We start from the raw sequence: 8371 nt of genomic DNA, 5'->3' as shown, positions 1-8371 counted from the left end.
CTGTTGTAACTATTGTTATTCTCTTTTTCACAATGTAATACTTTGCTATATTGTGTACTTTTGCAATATATACTATATATATTGATGAATTAGAGGTAGTATATGATACACACAATACTATACAAAATACTACATATACTATATGCACAATATGTGATGTATATTCCAAACAAATGTAAAAATACATTGTATCACATATGATACTATATATTTCTATGTACTAGCTCCATTACCATAAGTACAATATATAATAGAAATGTAAGTCTAATATATATACTGCATATAGTATAAATGAACGTTAGAAGTTATTATATACATTATTCAAAGTTATTACTTTTCATTCTGTATTTATTTATCTCTGCACTAATGTTCTCTTTCTCTCTCCACGCCTCACCTCCACACTCTCACTCTTACTAATGGTTTGTTTATATTACACATTTTTTCGTATAACCAGTTTCAGGCACAGTTAATCTCTACTGTTTTTTTGTTCTATCTTTCACTGAGTTCTCCTTTTACCCTTACTGTTTCCTATTTTGTTCCTTTGGGTGTGTGTTCCTTACTCTTTTTTCCAGATTCTTGAGTACTTAGTACTTGTTTTCAATTTTTCCTGTTTGTTGGCAAATGTATTTCAAACTAGAAATTTCCCTTTAAGTATTTGTTTGTGTTCCAAAATTTTGGCATATTTCTTTGTGTCTCAGTTCTGAGTATTTTGTAATTTTCTTTATGGTATTCTTTACAATCCCAGGGTTAGTTGATAGTATGTTACTCCATTACCATGCATAGGAGATTAGAAAAAATCCTGTTGTTGGATTCTAATTTTACTGTATGATGAACAGAAAATATAGTCTGTATGATGTTAATTTTTGAAATTTAATACATAAAGAGTTTTATGGATATTCCATATTTGCTCAAAAACAATGTTCATCTCCGTTTGGTATAAATTTCTATACATCTATTGGTTTATGTTTATCAAGCATGTTATTTAAATCTGCTATAGTCCTTTGCTTGTTTTTAAAACTTGATTTAAAATTTCTGAAAAATTATGCTAAAATCTACAATTATTGATTTTAACTCTGTATAATAATGTTTTATATATTTACCTTAGGCATGTATATGTTCATTATCCTTATACCTTTTGATTTATTATTCATTTTACTAACATATACCATCTCATATAACCCATGCTTGGAGACAACAAGGAAGTGAGAAAATTCTAGATGGTATAAACATTAAGAGATTTGGTGGCCAATCATATATGAATGAGAAGGTGGCTTCATGAATTACTCTCCAGTTTTTAGCTTGGAAATCTGGATGGATGACAATATTAATTACTGTGATCAAATACACAGAAGGTTTTAAGGGCAGGAAGGGGTGAAAAAGATGAGATGAGCAAACATTTATTCATTCATTTCTTTCCTTGTTAAGTAAATATTTACTGAGTGCTTATCATATGTCAGGCATTATACTAGGCACATTTTTGCAGAAAGTTTTCAGGGAAGGTTTAAGATGAATCAGTCTTAAGGCTCCGTAAAGGTTTCCTCACAAAGCACCAAAGTGTAGGGACAAATCATGATGTAGATATTCATATGCAAGAAATTGAATGTGGTGGGTTTTATATAGTGCATAATAGAAGTCAGTTCAACAAACTCTCCAATCATCTTTAGGGAAGTTTTCAGGCTAAATAAATTTAAGGCAACAGATTAGCATTCTTTACAAACTACAACTTGATTCCAAAATTTAAAAAAAATTCAATTTACTCTTGTATCCGCAATAATACCAGCTGTTAGCATGAGACTTGACCTACAATACAGTCTCTTAAAAGCAGCGGTTTTCAAACTTCAGTTAGCCTATGAATTACCTGGATGCTTGGTAAAAATGCAGTTTCCTAGATTCCAACCTCAGGAGGTCTGGAATCAGCCAAAGAGTCTATCTACATTTAACAAACTCTTCAGCTTTACATGATACTAAAACTATATTTTGAGAAATGCTGCAGTAAACTTTACTACTTCAAATTATAGAGTGTTTATAGACAAACAAAACCTCCCAAAACTTACTGCCTCCCAGGCTAGGAATAGACAATTGTAATACCTGTAGACTTATTTGGATGTGATCTTGTTTTTCAGGTGCTGCAAATTTGCTTCTTAAATACATTTAGAACAGTTTTTGCAGTGTATTAATAACCTAAGGGAAATATTCTTCATAGAAAATATGAAGAAAATAATTTTCTTACATTTCCAGCGCACAGTCTCCAAGATGGTCTAATTTCTATACTTGAGTAAAGGCTTTATTTTCTACTCAGATATTCCTTATAAAATAATCTCAGCCTCAGTGACCTCACACATTCTTTACTAGCTCATTCCATTGTGGAAGGGGGGCATCTTGGTAGTTTCCTGATTTAGGGAAAAGAAAGTAATGAACAATCTTTCTAGTTTTCTTCCTTAGCTGAGAAGATTAAATTTACTCATTTTGACCCTGCTAAAATCTTATTTTCCCCTTCATATATCAGATATACGCAGCAAGGCACAGTGCCCTTTGATTTCTGTAATCATCTTGGGAGCATTTTTGGGGAAAACACCATGTCACCCCTTATCCATAAAGAGATTATTTTTTCCTCCCCCACTTAGGAAAACTCCCTTGAAATTGCTTCCCGCTGACAATTGAAACAAGTTTGGAAAGCTATTCAACTTTAATAATAAGAGATTCTATGTAGATTAAGACCTGCTTAAATTCAGAACTGTTTTAGGATTAAGAGGCAGAAGTATAACTGAAAATAAGGTTAAAATTGAATCTAATTTAATATCCATGGCATTAAAGGGATAAAGTCAATCATCATGTATTAGCAGACATAGACCTTTGGACTAGGATAACATGATTGCCCCCAAACTGAACATTCAATAGATAATGTAATGAATAAGCATATATAATAGGCCATTGTGTTTGAACTTAGAAAATTATAAAAATTTATGGTCAAGCAATGTACAAGTGGTTTTTCATAAAATATCCTGAGCTGACAACTAGATTAAATGGAAAAACACATAGAAGGTTGGAAGAGGGCCATTGTGAATGGAAAAGTACACACTGAAAAAGAAATTAGTGTCATCAGACATGAGGCTGTTGGAGGACCTGGATTTAACCCAACGACAAATGAAGAGACCCTGCTGTGGCAGAAGGAGAGTGAAGAGCCACACAAGGCTGGAAACCGAGGAGGACACAGAGGTGTCAAGGATTTGGAAGCCCAGGAGCACACAAGTATTTCCCATAATGAAAACAACTGTCATGTTTGATGACTGTATTTAGTATTTGTAGCCTACATTGTCTCTCTTATCTTCTGATCTAGTAATGCCTGATCAAAATATTAATAATCTTTGCTCAGTGTGAATTGTTGATAGAAGGCCTAGGTTGCAGCTTGTGATACTGCCAGCCTTTTCTAACTATTTATTAACCACTTGGTTGATTAATTGTTCTGGAATTTTGACAGGGACTAGTATTGACTTTCCTGTCTTCTCATTTTCATATTCCATTTGATCCTTCTCTTTGAAAAGCAGAATAACATTTGCCAGTCTTAAGTTCTGGTTATTAGAAAATGTATATTAAAAGCATAGGGAGATACCACAAACACATATTAGAATGGCTAAAATTAGAAAGATTGACCATAACAGTACTGATGAGGTTGTGCAGTAACTGAAACTCAGACACTGCTGGTGGAAATGTAAAATGAGTAAAGACCATTTTGAAAAACACTTTGGAAGCTTCTTAAAAAGTTAATGTCCACACTTACCATAGGATCCAACCATTTCATTCTTAGGTGTTTACCCAAGATAATGGAAAGCATGTAACAGAAGACTTGTGTGCAAATGTTCATAGCAGCTGTATTGGTAACAGCTGGAAACTGGAGACAATCCCAATACCCGTCAATAAGTGAATGGATAAACACATCTTTTATATGGATAGATATGTTATGGTGTATCTATGCAGTGGAATACTACTTGGCAATAAACAGGAAAACTATTGATACATGCCACGACATGAATGAATCTCAAAATTTCTGAATGAAAGAACCAGAAAAAAAAAATGTGCTCTATTATTCCTTTTATTTGAAATGCTAGAAAAAATGAACAAATCTATTGTGACAGAAAACAGTTCAATGGTTTCTAGTGCCAGGGGTGGGTGGGGAGAGAAGGGAGAAATTACAAAGGGACACAAGGAAACTTTTGGGCTGATACATATGTTCTTGATTATGACAATGGTTTCATAGATGTACATATGTGTCACAAGTCATCAACTCGGATACTTTAAATATGTGTAGTTTATCATAAGTGAAATAGGGCTCAATAAAGTTGAACAAAAAGTAAAAAAAAAAAGTTAGCATAAGCTTTCACCATCAGTATCAGGAAAAAATAGAATGCATCTGGGTAATGTATGCATAGGTGGCCCGGCAGTACGTGTGGAAGCCATAAGAGTTTCATGAGCTCCATTCAAATTGGTTTCACCTGTAATATTTTTAGCTAACAAATGTATATATAATTTGCTGGCAAGCAAGGTAAATTGTATGACCATAAAAGCTTTGGTATGGTGATAGCCACAAAAGCAAATAACTAAGTAAGTAAGTAAGATTGTCATGGTTGGTATATAAAAATAGTACCACCTGAAGTGAGGGCTGACCTGTGCTCCTGTTGGAGCTTCCTCTGACACATTATTGACAAGCTGCTAGTGCTGGGCTGGGGGAGATTCTGTTTTCTGCTCTGAGATTGATGATTATGTATACAACTGCATAGAGAAATAGATGTGTGAAAACCCTCATTCTTGTGAAGCTTCTTTGCTCTAACTTCTAGCATAGGTTGTTTGCCTTTTAGACCCCAAACGTATTCCCCTTCGGTGGCTTTTAAACCTGTGGTTCTGATTTCAAATGCAGATTCTGAGGTCACTGCCAAGATATTCAGGAAGCCTGAGGACAGAGAGGGGAATATGCATTTTATAAATAGGTGATGTGACACAGAAAGGCTGAACATCATGCTTTATCTGCAGCCAGATAATAAAAAGTTTATCTCATCTCTATCATTTCTCCAAACTATAGATTATTAAAGCTGTTACACAACTCCTCAGTACTATCCCAGCTTTTAAAATTATAGACGAAAGTCTTTCAATGTCATATGCCTTCATGAGGAAAAGTTTTTAAACCAATTTTATTGTTTCATCTACCAGAAAAGTCAGTTAAAAATAGAAACATTTTTCACAGCATTTATTGCTCTATCATCAGCCTTTGAGTTTATAGATTACTGAAATAAATGCACTACCAGAAGATGGGCCCCCGGTCTGTATCTGCTATAATCTAATTACTCTGCAGGTGTAATAACCTTGATAAGCTTGTGCATTAGCAATTCAGTTTCTAATGTGGGTAGGTTAAGGAACTGAGTACCCTAAGTACAGATTCCAGAACATGCTAGAAATAACCACTACAAGATGTTCTGGAACTGAGCTATAATATTAGCTTAATAGATATTGGCAGGCATTCTTTTATTTGATAAAACAAATAAGGCAGTGGAATTTATTGTACTATTCAGTAGGGGGAAAAACTAAAAAAACCTGTACAGAGAAAACAAAGAACCCCTTTTGCTTTTAATAGAGGCACTAAAATATGTGCCTAATAAAAGGGGCTGCTTCCACATCTTGACCTCAGCATCCTCATGGACCTCCTCCTCTGCCCCCTTCCCCAGCCCTCTCTTCAGCCAATCAATTGCAACGTTCTTATTGAATTGACCTGCATAGCATCTCTCAGCTTGTTCTTGTCTCTCCATTCTCACCTGGGTCAGACCTTCCTCGCCTCTCACCTCACCATGTACCACAGCCAAATCTAACGCAGAGTGTGTCTCAAAATGTGGTCTTCAGACCAGCAGCATCACTTGGGGACTTGTTAGAAGTGCAAATTCTCAGATCCCTCTCCAGACCTCCTGAATCAGAAATTCTGGGGGTGGAGCCCAGAGATTCTGGCTTAAAGAGTCCTCCAGGTAATTGTGATACATGTTCAGTGAGAACCATTGCTCTAACCGTTCTCCCCTTTGCCAAGTTCTCCTCTCAGCCACAATTATTTTACTTACCACTGTCGGAGAGTTTCCAAAGCACAGATATGATCATATCACTCTCTAGGGTAAAGACCTTCAATCCCTCCTTGTGTGTATACCAGTAAAATCTATCATCTCCTGAGCCCTTCCTTTGTGCTAGGCAGTGCAGCTCCCAGGTGGGCATAATAAATATTTGAGAAATGGGCGATGCATGGATGTCTGGCCACCTGCTCTTGTGTGGTGTCAGAGTGCAGTGGGCCCATCAGTAGTTCTTAGCCCTGGTTACACATTAGAATCACCTTGGGGGCTTAATAAAACCACTTCACCCAAGAACAATTAAACGGATCTTCCATCATATTTTTAAAAGCTCCCTGGAAGTGGCGTGCATGAAACAGGGCTTGAGAGCCACCAGTCTCTGTGACTCCTGCCTTCTGGACATGTTTCTCCCACAGTGAGAGTCGCTTTGTCCCCCATCTGCAGCACATACTGCCTTGCTCCTGGCTCCGTCATCAATCTTGTTCTTAGACAAAAGAATACAAGAAACCAGGGTGCAGTGGCTGAGCTGATTCAGCATCATGTCATCCACTACCTAACTAATGTCTTGAATTAGAAACTGCCCTGGCTTCCCTATAGTCTGCTATCTACAGAGCAGCCAGATTGAGCTTGTTTAAGTCTAAAATCATGGCAGTCCTCTGCTCAGAACCCTCCAGTGGGCTTCCCATCTCACTGACCGCGAAAGCGAAAGCTCACTCAATGACTTATGTATCTTCTTTTCACTCTACCCCATACACCCATTCACCCTCTGGCCACAGCAGCTACAATTCTCCCTCCAGCCACATTGATCTCCTTGCCTTTCCTTGGGCACACTCCTGCCTCAGGACTTTTGCACGTGCTTGTTCCTCTGCCTCTAGTCATTCTCCCCCACTTAGTCACACACTTTCCTCCTTTACCTCTTTCAGGTCACAGCTGTCACCTTCTCAATAAGGCCTACCCTGACCAGTCTAAAATTTCAAACATCTTCCCAGTGTTCCCTAACTTCCTTCTTTGCTTTATTGATTTATTTATTCAGTATTATATTTATTTTCATTTTTAAATACATCTTTATTGGAATAAAAATGCTTCACAATACCGTGTTAGTTTCTGTTGCACAACAAAGCTAATCAGCCATATGTATACATATGTCCCCATATCCCCTTCCTCTTGAGCCTTTCTCCTATCTTCCCTATCCCACCCCTCTAGGTCATTGCAAAGCACTGAGCCAATGCTTTATTTATGTATAGTGTTTATTATGTACCTCTGAGTGCAACTCCATAAGGGAATTTTGTCTGTATTATTCATTGCTGTATCCCCAGTACTTAGAACAGAACATGACACATAGTGAGTGGTTAATAAATATTGATAGAAAGAATGAAAGTCTAGCTCCCACGGTCAGGCTGCCAGTTTCCTAGTCCACTGTAGAGCCTGGGCTCTGTCTTGACCCCTAGGTGATCTCTCCTCCACCCTGGGCCATCTAAGACAGGATCCCAGCTCTCCTCTGGCCTGGCTTGTGTGAGATGTAGAGCTGCTCTGAACATCACTCAAGTTTGCATGCTCACAACTATTGCCACACCTCCTAGCCCTGCCTCTACCCTGCCTGTTGTATTCCTCTGTTAGCCCACATCGGCTCACCAAATTCTGTTGCCTATTTGGACAGCTGTCTATCTCTAGGTGTCATATGTAGTCTATACTAATCTGGTGGGGGACATCTGTGGGTGGGCCTAGTGTCCATGTTCTTAGCCTGTTCCATTTATGTCTTGAGCTCCAAACTCCTTTTCTGACAGAGGATCTGTTGTGTATTGGAAACATTCAACCAAGATCAATCATTATATTTATTTATCTATCTGTTGTCCATCTCCCTTGACTGTGAGCTCCAAGAGAGCAGGGATTTTCATCTATTTTTCATTCATTGTTGTTTCTCCTGTGCCTAGAACAGTGACTGACAATATTTATATACTGTAGTCACACAATATATAAAAATCTGTTGAACGAATGAATAAATGAATTCCACTGTTATTGTTTAAGACCTTTGCTGCCACTGCTGAATTCTCAAGTTATGAAAATTAAGTAAAAAAATCAACACAAAGCAATGATTCTGTTTGAGAGAAGTTACAAAGTAAGCTGCCATGATTTTTGATTAGTTCTTCATCATTCAAACCCTTTGTTGCTTGGTCCTGAAAAGGGAGTAAGCAAGAAATAAATCAAATGTATGGAAAGTCACTTTAGCAGTGCTAATAAAGGTATAAACTAACATTAATGGAGTTTCACAGCCATAA

This window comes from Neophocaena asiaeorientalis, unplaced genomic scaffold, assembly GCF_003031525.2.
Source record: "Neophocaena asiaeorientalis asiaeorientalis breed wild unplaced genomic scaffold, Neophocaena_asiaeorientalis_V1.1 scaffold21, whole genome shotgun sequence".
NCBI classification, from domain to species: domain Eukaryota; kingdom Metazoa; phylum Chordata; class Mammalia; order Artiodactyla; family Phocoenidae; genus Neophocaena; species Neophocaena asiaeorientalis.
This window is presented reverse-complemented; position numbering follows the sequence as displayed.